The sequence below is a fragment of the Rhinopithecus roxellana genome, chromosome 19 (assembly GCF_007565055.1).
Source record: "Rhinopithecus roxellana isolate Shanxi Qingling chromosome 19, ASM756505v1, whole genome shotgun sequence".
NCBI classification, from domain to species: Eukaryota; Metazoa; Chordata; class Mammalia; order Primates; family Cercopithecidae; genus Rhinopithecus; species Rhinopithecus roxellana.
The window spans coordinates 14,291,913-14,307,337 of record NC_044567.1 but is presented as its reverse complement, the minus strand read 5'-3'; the positions used below and the strand labels follow the sequence as shown (position 1 = coordinate 14,307,337).

Here is a 15,425-nt window from a genome sequence, read left to right as displayed (position 1 = left end):
CCTGTCTCTACTAAAAACACAAAAAGTAGCCAGGTGTGGTGGTGCACGCCTGTAATCCCAGCTACTTGGGAGGCTGAGGCAGGATAATTGCTTGAACCCAGGAGTTGGAGATTGCAGTGAGCCAAGATCATGCCACTGCACACCAGCCTGGACGACTGAGTGAGACTCCGTCTCAAAAAAAAAAAAAATCTCATTGAGGAAATAAATGCTAAGAAGTTAAGAAGTAGAAAAATTCCCAAACAAGCAAAGTATATCCAATACAAATGGATATAAAATATATCAATTGGCCGGGCGCGGTGGCTCAAGCCTGTAATCCCAGCACTTTGGGAGGCCGAGACGGGCGGATCACGAGGTCAGGAGATCGAGACCATCCTGGCTAATACGGTGAAACCCCGTAACCCCGTCTCTACTAAAAAATACAAAAAAAAAAAAAAAAAAATATATATATATATATATAAATGTTTGGCAGCTCCAGGATAAGAGTAATCAAAATTGAAGTGGCTATCTGGAAAAAAAATTCACTTTCATTTTTTTGTTGTTTATTTATTTTTTGAGATGGAGTTTCACTCTTTCACTCAGGCTGGAGTGAAGTGGCACAATCTCAGCTCAATGCAACCTCCACCTCCCAGATTCAAGCAATTCTCCTGCCTCAGCCTCCCGAGTAGCTGGGATTATAGGCACCCGCCACCACGCCCAGCTACTTTTTGTATTTTTAGTAGCAATAGGGTTTTATCATGTTGGCTAGGCTGGTCTTGAACTCCTGACCTCAGGTGATCTGCCCACCTTGGTCTTCCAAAGTGCTAGGATTACAGGTATGAGCCACTGAGCCCAGACAAATTTACAGAGGTTTTTTTTTTTTTTTTTTTTTGGAGATGGAGTCTTGCTCTGTTGCCCAGGCTGGACTGCAGTGATCTTGGCTCACTGCAACCTCTGCCTCCCGGGTTTGAGTAATTCTCCTGCCTCAGCCTCCTGAGTAGCTGGGATTACAGGTGCATGCTGCCACATCTGGCTAATTTTTTTTGTATTTTAGCAGTGACAGGGTTTCACTGTGTTGCCCAGGCTGGTCGTGAACTCCTGAGCTCAAGCAATCCGCCCGCCTCGGCCTCCCAAAGTGCTGGGATTACAGGCGTGAGCCACCGCTCCCGGCCCGGAATTGTTTTTTAAAGTACAAAAATATTATTTCTTCATGAACTATTTGCAAGCAAGTTGACAACCTGACAAGTTTTATCACCCCCAAATATTTAGTGTGTATTTTCTCCAAACACACATACATAACCACATAGATAATATACATTTCGAAACCATAATACAATAATCAATATCAAGAAATCAATCCTCAGCAGCTGATAAAATTTCACCATTTATCCCAATAATGTCTTTTATGCGTAAATGATTCAATTAGACACAATGCTTAGCAGTTACTGCATCGCTTTAGTCTCCTTCAGTCAGGGAAACAGTTCCTCATTCTTTCTTTGGCTTTCACAACCTTGACACTTTTGATGATCATAGGACAGTTAATCTGCAAAATGTTGCTCAGTTTGGACTTGTCTGATGCTTCCTCCTGATTAGATTTAGGATATGTATTATCTTTGGCGGGAATGGCATGAAAGGGACGCTATGCTCTCATTGCATCCTGTCAGGTGGTACACAATTTTGATTTCCCCATTACTAGTGCTGTTAGCCTTGATCATTAGGTTAAGGTGGTATCTGCCAGATTTTCCAGTGTCAGGTTATCTTTTTTTTTTTTTTTGAGATAGAGTCTCGCTTTGTTGCCCAGGCTAAAGTGTAGAGACACGATCTCAGCTCACTGCAACCTCCGTATCCTAGTTTCACGTGATTCTCCCACCTTGGTCTTCCAAGTAGCTGGGATTATAGGCAAGCGCCACCTCCCCTGGCTAAATATATATATATTTATTTTGGTGGAGACGGGGTTTTGCTATGTTGCTCAGGCTGGTCTAGAACCTCTGGGCTCAGGCCGGGTGCTGTGGCTCAAGCCTGTAATCCCAGCATTTTGGGAGGCTGAGGTGGGCAGACGACTTAAGGCCAAGAGTTTGAGACCAGCCTGAGCAACATTGGTGAAACCCCATCTCTACTAAAAATACAAAAATTAGCCAAGTGTGGCGGTACACACCTGCAGTACCAGCTGCTCAGAAGGGTGAGGCAACAAATCATTTGAGCCTGAGAGGCAAAGGTTATAGTGAGCCTAGATGGCGCCAGTGCACTCCAGCGTGGGCAACAGAGGAGACTCCATTGCAAAAATAAATACACTAAATTAAATTAAATTAGCACAATAAATAAAACCCCTGGGCCCAAGTGATCCTCCTGCCTCGGCCTCCCAAAGTGCTGGGATTACAGATGTGAACCACCTCACCCGGCCTTATTTATTTATTTATTTGAGACGGAGTCTCGCTCTGTCCCCCAGGCTGGAGTGCAGTGGTACAATCTCGGCTGACTGCAACCTCTGCCTCCCAGGTTCAAGCAATTCTCCTGCCTCAGCCTCCCGAGTAGCTGGGATTACAGGTGTACACCACCATGCCCAGCTAATTTTTTTATTTTTAGTAGAGATGGGGTTTCACCATGTCGGCCAGACTGGTCTTGAACTCTTGACCTCAAGTGATCTGCCCTCCTTGGCCTCCCAAAGTGCTGGGATTACAGCCACTGTGCCCAGCCCTTATTTATTTTTTTGAGACAAAGTCTCACTCTGTTGCCCAGGCTGGAATGCTGTGGTATGAACATGGCTCACTGCAGCCTCAACCTCCTGTGCTCAGAAATCCTCCCACCTCAGCCTCCCAATTAGGTAGGACTAAAAGTATATGCCACCTTACCTGACTAATTTTTTTGTGGGGTTTTTTTTTTTTTGTAGAGACAGGATCTCCCAGGTTGGTCTCAAATTCCTGGGCTCAAGCAATCCTCCTGCCTTGGCCTCCCCAGCTGTTGGGATTACAAGTGTGAGCCACTATGCCCGGCTTATTTTTTTTAGAGAATTTTCTGGTGAAAACCTGCTAAACAGATTCTAAAAGAGCTGTAATACTTGATTTATTTGACATTTAAATTTTTAGTCTGAAATTTTCTTTTTCTTTTTTTTTTTTTGAGACGGAGTCTCGCTCGGTCGCCCAGGCTGGAGTGCAGTGGCCAGATCTCAGCTCACTGCAAGCTCCGCCTCCCGGGTTTATACCATTCTCCTGCCTCAACCTCCCGAGTAGCTGGGACTACAGGCGCCCGCCACCTTGCCCAGCTAATTTTTTGTATTTTTTAGTAGAGACGGGGTTTCACCGTGTTAGCCAGGATGGTCTCGATCTTCTGACCTCGTGATCCGCCCGTCTCGGCCTCCCAAAGTGCTGGGATTACAGGCTTGAGCCACCGCGCCCGACCTTAGTCTGAAATTTTCATTTCCAAATTTTCAATTTCTATTCACAAAATTCTTTTTTTCTTTTCTTTTCTTTTTCTTTTTATTTTATTTTATTTTATTTTACAGTTTTTCCTCCTCTGCTAAGGTTTCTTTTCTTTCTTCTTTTTCTTTTTTGAGATGGAGTCCACTCTGTCGCCCAGGCTGGAGTGCAATGGCATGATCTCGGCTCACTACAACCTCCACCTCCCCGGTTCAAGCGATTCTCCTGCCTCAGCCTCCTGAGTAGGTGGGATTACAGGCACCCGCCTTCATGCCCCGCTAATTTTTGTATTTTTGTAGAGATGGGGTTTCACCATGTTTGCCAGGCTGGTCTTGAACTCCTGACCTCAGGTGATCTGCCCAAGTTGGCCTCCCCAAAGTTCTGGGATTACAGGCATAAGCCACTGTGCCCGAGTGGAAAGTTCTAAAATTAATTGCGGTTACGGTTGCACAATTCTGTGAGTATTAAAAATTGTTGACTTGTATGCTTTAAATGGGTGAGTTGTATGGTATATGAATTATATCTCAATAATTACAACAGCCGGGCGCGGTGGCTCAAGCCTGTAATCCCAGCACTTTGGGAGGCCGAGACGGGCGGATCACGAGGTCAGGAGATCGAGACCATCCTGGCTAACATGGTGAAACCCGGTCTCTACTAAAAAAAATACAAAAAACTAGCTGGGCGAGGTGGCGGGCGCCTATAGTCCCAGCTACTCGGGAGGCTGAGGCAGGAGAATGGCGTGAACCCGGGAGACGGAGCTTGCAGTGAGCTGAGATCCGGCCACTGCACTCCAGCCCGGGCGACAGAGCAAGACTTCGTCTCAAAAAAAAAAAAATAATAATAATTACAACAAAAGATTCATCAGTTTTGAAAATAGAACATATATATGCATTTTTTTCCTTTTCTTTCTTTTTTTTTCTTTTGCAGAAACAGGAACTATGTGTCCCAGGCTGGTCTCAAAATCTTGAGCTCAAGTGATCTTCCTGACCCAGCCTCCCAAATCGCTGAGATTACAGGTATGAGCTACCATGTCTGGCCTGAAAATAGAATATATGGAAATAAAATGATAAATTCAATACATGAAATCACCAAATTTGGAAGAGACCCTAAAGTGAATGAAAACAGAAATTAACTCATGTTACAAATGAACACCAAAACTGTACCGAAGGAGAAGTGGTATGGGAATAGCAATTATGAAATTATATTGAGCATATTATAGAATGAAGCAAATGATATATAAAAGAAGGTGGAAGCTAGAGTTCTTACTGTAGGAAAAAAGTAGATTTAGATACGAATTAGGGAATACAAAGGAATCTTAGATGGGTGGAACTGGAGTTAGAGGCATCAGTATAAACCCATAATTTCATATACATCTATAGAGACAGAGCTAGAGGTTCAGCCTCTGTGCGTTAAAGGCTTAGAAGCACTAACACAATGTAACAATGAGCAGGCTTGGCACCAAGATCTTGGTTTCTAAATATTATTCCTCACAACAAATAAATAGCTTCTTGGAGAAATGGATGACTTTAGGGCTGGAACAGGGAAATTATAAGGTAAGCTTGAAATATCCTGTTGTGAATACATGAAATAAGAATAATTCCTTAGAAATTAAGGAAGTCCAGGCCGGGCGCGGTGGCTCAAGCCTGTAATCCCAGCACTTTGGGAGGCCGAGACGGGCGGATCACGAGGTCAGGAGATCGAGACCATCCTGGCTAATACGGTGAAACCCCGTCTCTACTAAAAAAATACAAAAAACCAGCCGGGCGACGAGGCGGGCGCCTGTAGTCCCAGCTACTCGGGAGGCTGAGACAGGAGAATGGCGTCAACCCGGGAGGCGGAGCTTGCAGTGAGCTGAGAGCCGGCCACTGCACTCCAGCCTGGGCGGCAGAGCAAGACTCCGTCTCAAAAAAAAAAAAAAAAAAAAAAGAAATTAAGGAAGTCCCTCCCATCCCCTGCCACCCCCAACACCCTAGCAAAATGATGGGAATATGTTAAAAAACACAGGAGGAAGTTCCATTTCCAATCATGGCTGAGTAATTACCATCACACCAAGTCTTCTGTGAACAGGAATGATATACTCAGAGCAAAATATTAAAGAACAAACAAACAAAAACTACCTGAAGGCATTAGCAAGCAAACAACAGGAGAAATATACTGCACAGAGGTGGATACCTGGAAGAGAAGAGGACTGAATGGGTTTCCCGTGTTTTACAGCCTTTAGTCTAAGGGAAGTCCAAAGTCTGCAAAGCGAGTGGTTAAAACAAAGCTGGAGGTAGTGGTGTGTGCCTGTAGTCCCCCTACTCAGAAGGCTGAGGCGGGAGGAAACCCTGAGCCCAGGAGTTCAAAGCTGTAGAGCATTAAGATTGTGCTTGTGAATACCCACTGTATTCCAACTTAGGCAACACAGTAAGACCTCATCTCTCTCTCTTTTTTTTTTTTTTGAGACAGAGTTTCACTCTGTTGCTCAGGCTGGAGTACAGTGGCATGATCTCAGCTCACAGCAACCTCTGCCTCCCGGGTTCAAGTGATTCTCCTGCCTCAGTCTTCCGAGTAGTGGGACTACAAGCATCTGCCACCATGCCTGGCTAATTTTTTTGTGTTTTTAGTAGAGACGGGGGTTTCACCATGTTGCCCAGGCTTGTCTTGAACTCCTGACCTCAGGTGATCCACCCATTTCAGCCTCCCAAAGTGCTGGGATTACAGGCGTGAACCACTGTGCGGGAGATCTTATCTCTTAAAACAACAACAACAAAAACAAAACAACAAAAATCCAAACCCGCCAGTCTTACTAGCTTGAATTGTTCAGGGCAACCCCAGCAGGTGGCAATAATGGGAGGAAATCCTATCAAAATAAGAGCCACAGAGAGGGAGGCTCAAATTCTGTGCATAAACTATAGTCCCAGCTACTCAGGAGTCCCAGTACCTGTAGTCCCAGCTACTTGGGAGGTTGAGGTAGGAGACTCGTTGAACCCTGGAAGTCAAGGCTGTAGTGAGCTGTGATGATGCCACTGCACGCCAGCCTGGGTGACAGAGTGAGACCCTGTCTCAAAAAAAAAAAAAAAAATTCAGAACTTTAAAAAAAATCACCCTGAAAAGAAACCCCGTGCCCTTTTATTATTTTTTTCACTTTTTTGACTTTATTATTTTTTCTTTAAAATAATATTTATTCTTTTATGTTGAGACTGGGTGTCACTATGTTGCCCAGGCTAGTCTTGAACTCCTGGGCTCGAGACATCCTCCTGCCTCAGCCTCCCAACATGCTGAGATTACAGGTGTGAGCCACTGTGTCTGACCAAGAAACCCTTTAGCCATCATGTTCCATTCTCTCCATCACCCCAGCCCTAGGCATTAATTATCCACTTTTTGCCTCTATAGATTTATCTACTCTAGACATATCACATAAATGCTATCATATATGTGGTCTTTTTTGACTGACTTCTTTCACTTAGTATGTTTTCAAGGTTTATCTATGTTGTAACATGTATCATTACTTCATCCCTTTTCATTGCTGAATAACATTTCATTGTATGGATAGACTACATATCCATTCATCCATTGTTGAACATCTGGGTTGTTTCCAATTTTGGGCTATTGTATATAATGCTGTTATGAACATTTGTGTACACGTTTTCTATGGACATTAATTTTTTTTCTCTTGGGTGTATACCTAGGAGTGGAATCGTTGGATTATATGGTAACTCTATGATAAGCCTTTCAAGAAATTGCCAGACTATTTTCCAAAGTAGTTACCCCATTTTACATCTTCACCACTAGTGAATGGGGGTTCCAATTCTCCATATCTTCACCATGAATCTTTTTAAGAAAACAGATTATTGACTGGCAGTCAGGCATTCGAGGCCACCCTGGCCAACATGGCGAAATCCCTTCTCTAATAAAAATACGAATATTATTGGCCTGGGGCCATCTCCAAAACAAAACAAAATAAAAAACAAATATTAGCGGGCCATGGTGGTGCATGCCTATAATCTCAGCTACTCAGGAGGCTAAGGCGGGAGTATCACTTGAACCCGGGAGACAGAGGTTGCAGTGAGCTGAGATCGTGCCATTGCACTTCAGCCTGGGCAACAGAGCAAGACTCTGTCTCAAAAACAAAACAAAACAGATTATTGATATTTAATTCATATACCACACAATTCACTCAAAGAGTACAATTCAATGGTTGTGGTATATCATGTTAATTTTTTAAATCGTGGTAAAATATGAAAGTTGCCATTTTAACCATTATATATATATATATATATATATACATACACACGTATATGTGTGTGTGTGTGTGTATGTGTATATATATATATATATATATTTTTTTTTTGAGACGGAGTCTTGCTCTGTTGCCAGGCTGGAGTGCAGTTGCGCAATCTCGGCTCACTGCAACCTCTGCCTCCCGGGTTCTAGCAATTCTCCTGCCTCAGCCTCCCAAGTAGCTGGGACTATAGGCGCATACCACTACGCCCAGCTAATTTTTGAATTTTCAGTAGAGACAGGGTTTCACCATGTTGGCCAGGATGGTCTTGATCTCTTGACCTCGTGATCCTCCTGCCTTGGCCTCCCAAAGTGCTGGGATTACAGGCGTGAGTCACCGTGCCCAGCCATATATATATATACACACACACACACACACACACACACACACATACATACATGCTGAGGCAGTAGAATGGCGTAAACCCGGGAGGCGGAGCTTGCAGTGAGCTGAGATCCAGCCACTGCACTCCAGCCTGGGCGACAGAGCGAGACTCTGTCTCAAAAAAAAAAAAAAAAAACACTATAGGAAAATTAAAATGGGATTAATAAAAAAAAGGTACAAGTAACCCACAGTAAGCCAGAAAAAATAAAACACAGAGACAACAAGAGGAACAAGCAGAAAACCAAAAATGAAACTGCAGACTTAAGCCTTTTATTTATTTACATGCTTACTTTTTTAGCAATGGAGTCTTACTAAGACTCCATGGTGAAACCCCGTCTCTATTAAAAATACAAAAAAATTAGCTGGGTGTGGTGGTGGGCGACTGTAATCCCAGCTACTTCGGCAGCTGAGGCAGGAGAATCACTTGAACCCAGGAGGCAGAGGTTGTGGTGCACTGGGATGGTGCCACTGCACTCCAACCTGGCGACAGAGCGAGACTCAATCTCAAAAAATACAAAAATAGGCCGAGGGCAGTGGCTCACGCCTGTAATCCCAGCACTTTGGGAGGCTTAGGCGGATGGATAGCCTGAGGTTAGGAGTTCAAGACCAGCCTGACCAACATGGTGAAACCCCGTCTCTACTAAAAATACAGAATTAGCTGGGCGTGGTGGCTCGTGCCTGTAATCCCAGCTACTTGGGAGGCTGAGGCAGGAGAATTGCTTGAACCCGGGAGGCGAAGGTTGAGGTGAGCTGAGATTGCACCATTGCACTCCAGCCTGGGCAACAAGAGCGAAACTCTGTCTCAATAAATAAATAAATAAATAAAATAAATGAATAAGCAGACATTGACACTGGATCAAAAATATGATACAACAATATGCTGTTTTCTTTTCTTTCTTTCTTTCTTTTTTTTTTTTTTTGAGACGGAGCCTTGCTCTGTTGCCCAGGCTAGAATGCAGTGGCACGATCTCGGCTCACTGCAACCTCCGTCTCCCAGGTTCAAGCGATCCTCCTATCTCAGTCCCCCTAGTAGCTGGGATTACAGGCACTCATCACCATGCCCAGCTAATTTTTGTATTTTTAGTAGATACGGGATTTCGCCATGTTGGCCAGGCTGGTCTCAAACCCCTGACCTCAGGTGATCCACCCGCCTCGGCCTTCCAAAGTGCTGAGATTACAGGCGTAAGTCACTGTGCCCGGACAACAATATGCTGTTTTCAAGAATCTCATTTCAGTCCAGGTCCAGTGGATCACATCTGTAATCTCAGCACTTCAAGGGGCTGAGCAGGGAGGATCATTTGAGTCCAGGTGTTTGAGTGCAGCCTGTGCAACACAGGGAGACACTGTCTTCACGAAGAATCAAAAAATTAGTCTGGTTTGGTGGTGTGTGAATGTGGTCCCAGCTACTCCAGAGGCTGAGGCGGGAGGACTGCTTCAGCCTGGAAGCTGAAGGCTGCAGGAAGTCATGATTGCACCATTGCACTCCAGCCTGGGCAACATAGCAAGAGAATCTTTTTAGAAAAAAAGAAATGGGTCGGGCGCCGTGGCTCATGCCTGTAATCCCAGCACTTTGGGAGGCAGAGGCAGGCAAATCGCCTGAGGTCAGGAGTTTGAGACCAGCCTGTCCAACATGATGAAACCCTGTCTCTACTAAAAATACAAAAATTAGCCAGGCGTAGTGGTGTGCACCTGTAATCCCAGCTACTCAGGAGGTAGAGGTTATGGTGAGCCAAGATCGCACCCCTGCACTCCAGCCTGGGTGACAGAGCAAGACCCCATATCTTAAAAGAAGAAAAGAAAAGTTTACTAAGTATATACTGAATACCAGGTACCAAAATAGGCAGTGAGAATACAATAAGTGAGATACGCAGGGTCCCTTCTCTTGGAGCTTTATGTTCTACTGAAAGTTAGATCTCTCCTTTCACCATTGAATCAACTCGATTTTTCTATTAGAATTTTCCAAGGTATTCATTCCACGTCTCCCTTTCTTTCTTGAAGTCACTAGAAACCCAATATAGAAACATTTGCCAGATTTCCCACTTCAGAAATCTCCAACCAGTTTCTCACTTTCCTGGACAAATATTTCAGGTCTAATGTCGCAGACGTTTTTCAGCCTTGTGTCACTCAGCTCTTTCCCTCGTTCCCATCCCAAGATTTCTCATGTTTTCCAAATTTAATTTCCTTAAAAAGCCTCTTTGCATAGCATTCTTAACTTCCACAAGTTAAGAGGCTCACTGCCTCATGTGTCTGTCACAGGCGTCATGAGGGTTGCATAAAATGTCACATGCCTTAGGCTCATTTATATCTCCTTGTCCATGCAATCATTAGCAGAGCTTCAGAGGAAGTCCCAAAATCTATTAGGTTTTTACTTTTTACCAAAAGGCCTTTATCTTAAACACTCACAGGCTTTGAAAGTAAAAGCAGGCCGGGCGCGGTGGCTCAAGCCTGTAATCCCAGCACTTTGGGAGGCCGAGACGGGTGGATCACGAGGTCAGGAGATCGAGACCATCCTGGCCAATACGGTGAAACCCCGTCTCTACTAAAAAATACAAAAAACTAGCCGGGCGAGGTGGCGGGCGCCTGTAGTCCCAGCTACTTGGGAGGCTGAGGCAGGAGAATGGCATGAACCCAGGAGGCGGAGCTTGCAGTGAGCTGAGATCTGGCCCCTGCACTCCAGCCTGGGCGACAGAGCGAGACTCTGTCTCAAAAAAAAAAAAAAAAAAAAAAAAGAAAGTAAAAGCAGAAGTATTTTAAGGAACTCAGAGTGAAGTTGTAAAAGGGACTACTTCTATGGAAACAAACTGCTAATCAACAGGTCACCTAAAGGTTGTAGTAGGAGAATTCTCTCAAAGAACGCTCAAATCAGATTCTTGGTAGAACAGTTTAAAAATCAGAATCCATTTTCACATAAAAAGAAAACTTTTAAAAATGGAATTTTGGTTGCAAAAAGGAAAACATATGCCAGGTGTGCTGGCTTACGCCTGCAATCCCAGGACTTTGGGAGGCCAAGGAGGGCAAATCACTTGAGGTCAGGCGTTCGAGACCAGCCTGGCCAACATGGTGAAACCCTGTCTCTACTGCCGGGTGCGGTGGCTCACACCTGTAATCCCAGCACTTTGGGAGGCCGAGGTGGATGGATCACCTGAGGTCAGGAGTTTGAGACCAGCCTGGCCAACATGGTGAAACTCTGTCTCTACTAAAAATACAAAAATTAGCTGGGTGTGGTGGTGCATGCCTGTAATTCCAGCTACTCGGGAGGCTGAGGCAGCAGAATCACTTGAACCCGGGAAGAGGAGGTTGCAGTGAGTCGAGATGGCACCACTGCACTCCAGCCTGGGTTACAGAGACTCTGTCTCAAAAAAAACAAAAAACAAAAAACAAACAACAAAAAAATAAAAAAACCCTATCTCTACTATAAATACAAAAAAAATTAGCTGTGTGTGGTGGCAGGCCCTGTAATCTCAGCTACTTGGGAGGCTGAGGCAGAATTGCCTGGACCTGGGAGGCAGAGGTTGCAGAAGACAAGATTGCGCCACTGCACTCCAGTCTGGATGACAGAGTGACACTCCGTCTCAAAAGAAAAAAAAAATTCATGTATAACAGGGAACCTGTGAAGGTGGCCTCATTTGGAAATAGGATATTTGCACCTGTAATCAGGTTAAGATGGGATCATACTGGATTAAGTGGTGCCCTAAGTTAATGGCTGGTGTCCCTATAAGAGAAGGAGAATTTGCCTAGAGACAGAGACACATAGAGGAGGCCAGGTGCAGTGGCTCACTCCTGTAATCCCAGCACTTTGGGAGGCTGAGGCGGGTGGATCACTTGAAGCCAGGACTTTGAGACCAACCTGAGCAGTATGGCAAAGTCCCGTCTCCACCGAAAATACAAAAATTAGTTGGGCATGGTGGTATACACCTGTAATCCCAGCTACTCAGGAGACTGAGGCAGGAGAATTGCTTGAACCTGGGAAGTGGAGGTTGCAGTGAGCTGAGATTGCACCACTGCACTCATCTGGGTGACAGAGCAAGACTCTATCTCAAAAAAAGAAAGAAAAAAAAAAAGAGAGAGAGAGACATATAGAAGAAAGAAAGAATACCATGTGAAGATGGAGGCAGCAATTGAGATGATGCATCTATAAGCCAAAGAACACCAAGGATTTCTGGCAACCACCAGAAGCCAGGAAGAGGGAAGAAAGGATTCTTTCCCAGAGCCTTTGGAGATATCATGCTCTGCAGACACCTTGATTTCAGACGTCTAGCCTCCACTGTGAGAGAATAAATTTTTGTGTTTTTTTTTTTTTGTGTGTGTGTGTGTGTTTTTGTTTTTTTGGGACAGAGTCTCGCTGTGTCACCCAGGCTCGAATGCAGTGGCTCAATCACGGCTCACTGCAGCATCAACCTCCCTGGCTCAGGCTCAAGCCATCCTCCCACTTCAGCCTCCTGAGTAGCTGGGTCTACAGGCACCTGCCACCATGCCCAGCTAATTTTTTATATACATTTTTTATAGACAGGGGTCTTGCTGTGCTGTCCAGGCTGGTCTCAAACTCCTGGGATCAAGATATCCTTCTGCCTTGGACTCCCAAAGTGCTGGGATAACAGGAGTGAGCCACCGCATGTGGCCGATTTCTGTTGTTTTTTGTTTTTTTGAGGCAGAGTTTTGCTTTTTCATCCAGGCTGGAGTGAAGTGGTGCAATCTTAGCTCACTGCAGCCTCTGCACCCTGGGTTCAAGTGATTCTCTTGCCTCAGCCTCCCAAGTAGCTGAGACTATAGGCACCCACCACCACGTCCTGCTAATTTTTTTTTTTGTTTTTGTTTTTGTTTTTTTTGAGACGGAGTCTCGCTCTGTAGCCCAGGCTGGAGTGCAGTGGCGCGATCTCAGCTCACTGTAAGCTCCGCCTCCCAGGTTCCCGCCATTCTCCTGCCTCAGCCTCCCGAGTAGCTGGGACTACAGGCGCCCGCCATCTCGCCCGGCTAGTTTTTTGTATTTTTTAGTAGAGACGGGGTTTCACCGTGTAGACCAGGATGGTCTCGATCTCCTGACCTCGTGATCCACCCGTCTCGGCCTCCCAAAGTGCTGGGATTACAGGCTTGAGCCACCGCGCCCGGCCTAATTTTTGTATTTTTAGTAGAGATAGGGTTTCCCCATGTTGGCCAGGCTAGTCTCGAATTCCTGACTTCAGGTGATAGGCTCGCCTCGGTCTCCCAAAGTGCTAGGATTACAGGCATGAGTCACCATGGCTGGTCTGATTTCTGTTGTTCTAAAAGTTACCCAGGTTGTAGTTATTTGTATGGCGGCCTTAGGAAACGAATACTGGAAGCCTATGGAGAAGACATTGGAGCAGATATGTATTTCAAAACACTGGGCTTAACGTTAAAACTCTCCTCTAGGTCCCATCATCGTCTACCCCATCTAAGTGGGATAAGCTAAAATGAGCTAGCTGATTCTTTACTGGTGGAAATTTGGACAGTTGACATGCATTCAAACTAAAAATTAAACATAAAAAAACACATTTAATCATTTCACTACAGTGACAATTGTCATAACTTTTTGAGACTCTATCAGTTAGATCCTTACCTCTGTTCTATTCTTTTTGTGGTAGTGAAGAACTACTCTTTATAACTTTCTTCTTTTTTTTTGAGACTGAGTTTTGCTCTTATTGCCTATGCTGGAGGGCAATGGCACGATCTCGGCCACTGCAACCTCCCCCTCCTGGGTGCAAGCGATTCTCCTGCCTTAGCCTCCTGAGCAGCTGGGATTACAGGCATGCACCACCATGCCCAACTAATGTTTTGAATTTTCAGTAGAGACGGGGTTTCACCATGTTGGCCAGGCTGGTCTCAAACTCCCGACCTCAGGTAATCCACCTGCCTCAGCCTTCCAAACTGTTGGGATTACAGGCGTGAGCCACCACACCTGGCTTTAATTGTTTTTTAGCCATTTTCACAAATGCTAGGGAATAGCTTGGTTTAGATACTCAGAACTGTGTCACCGGCCAAGCCTCACATGGAATTGCTCATGTATTCTAGGGCTGTAGGTGTGGTCAACAGCATTTTAAATTTGATCTTATTGGACATATGCCTCAGTTTTACCATATCATCTGTTAAATGGGGATAATAATAGTAACTGCCTCCTCGTGTTGTTGTGAGGATTAAATGAGTTCGTATTTACCAAGCATGTAGAAAAGTGCCTGGCACATAGCAAGTATTAATCATTGGACTCCTCTCTCTCTTGCCATTTGGGAAGTTTATTTCTCACTGAACCATGAGCTCTTCTAGGATAAGCAGCATGTCTGTTTCATTTTCTGTCCCCAGCACCTAGCACCCCTCTCTGGCACATAGTAGGCCCTCAGCAAGCATCTGCTGCCTAAAAGGCACTATCCAGCAGGCAGTATGAAATACCATTTCTGAGTCTTAAAGAAGGAAGTCAGGTGGAAAAACAGACATGAGTTCTACACATAAACGTTTAAGCTTGACAACAGGCAAGACCATCAAGGAAGAGAGCATGAGGGAAAATAAATAGAACACCGAGGAAGGATTGATGGCAGGAGGTGGAAGCAAACAGAAAAGGAGTTCTGAAACAATATTCTTTCAAAGAAGCCATGAAAAGAGTTCAAGGGAATTGAAGTAAGTCCAGAGGAAAGGCTGTCTTAAAAGTGGAGTGTGAAAAACTTGTGGTTAGCAAGCAGCTGACTGAGGTTAATTTTTTTTTTTAATTCTCAGAGGAAGGAAATGACATTGTGTAATAGTTTTCTCTAACTTGGCAGGCTTTCAAATGTGGGTGCCTACCTGTCTTGCCAGAAGAGTTGAGAGCTAGGCAGCAGGGAGAAGTAGGGTATGGGTCTCTCTAAGACTCTGTGTCTTAAGATTGTATCAAAGTCAATTTATATCTTCACTCACAATATGAGACAATAAATTCAAATAGAACATCTATTTTTGCCCCCTTATTATTTTGTTGAGGTTGGTAAAGCAGGTTTGATTATTTTTTTTTTTCAGGTTGACAAAATTATCAGCAACAAGTTTTTATCTGGAATATCTCCTTCATCGCACTTGAATTTCAATAGGGTTCCACCACCCAGGGAGACTGAATAACCGGTTTTCTGAGTTTTTCCTCATTCTGGTTATCACAAACGATTCCGGTTATCACAAATTACCTGAGATCCCTACTCTTCCTTAAAAGGGCAAGAAAAGGGAATCAGTATCAATATTTGACAATGGCATTTAAAAAACAATAGGCATCACTTTCGCGTTTAAAAACGTTTTTCGATATTTAATTTACAAGTTGAGTACAAGCCATAAAAAATGTTTTTAAAATAAATTTGAGGAATTGAAAACTCCTAAGTGGTCAAATGAGCCCACATGAATCTACCAAACAAGACTGAAATGTACTT

At 44.4% G+C, this 15,425-nt stretch overlaps 1 pseudogene; it reads right to left on the bottom strand.

The window, feature by feature from the left end:
* Positions 1-2,961: 2,961 nt before the first annotated feature.
* LOC115895016 lies at positions 2,962-3,033 on the bottom strand (annotated as a pseudogene).
* Positions 3,034-15,425: the final 12,392 nt, after the last annotated feature.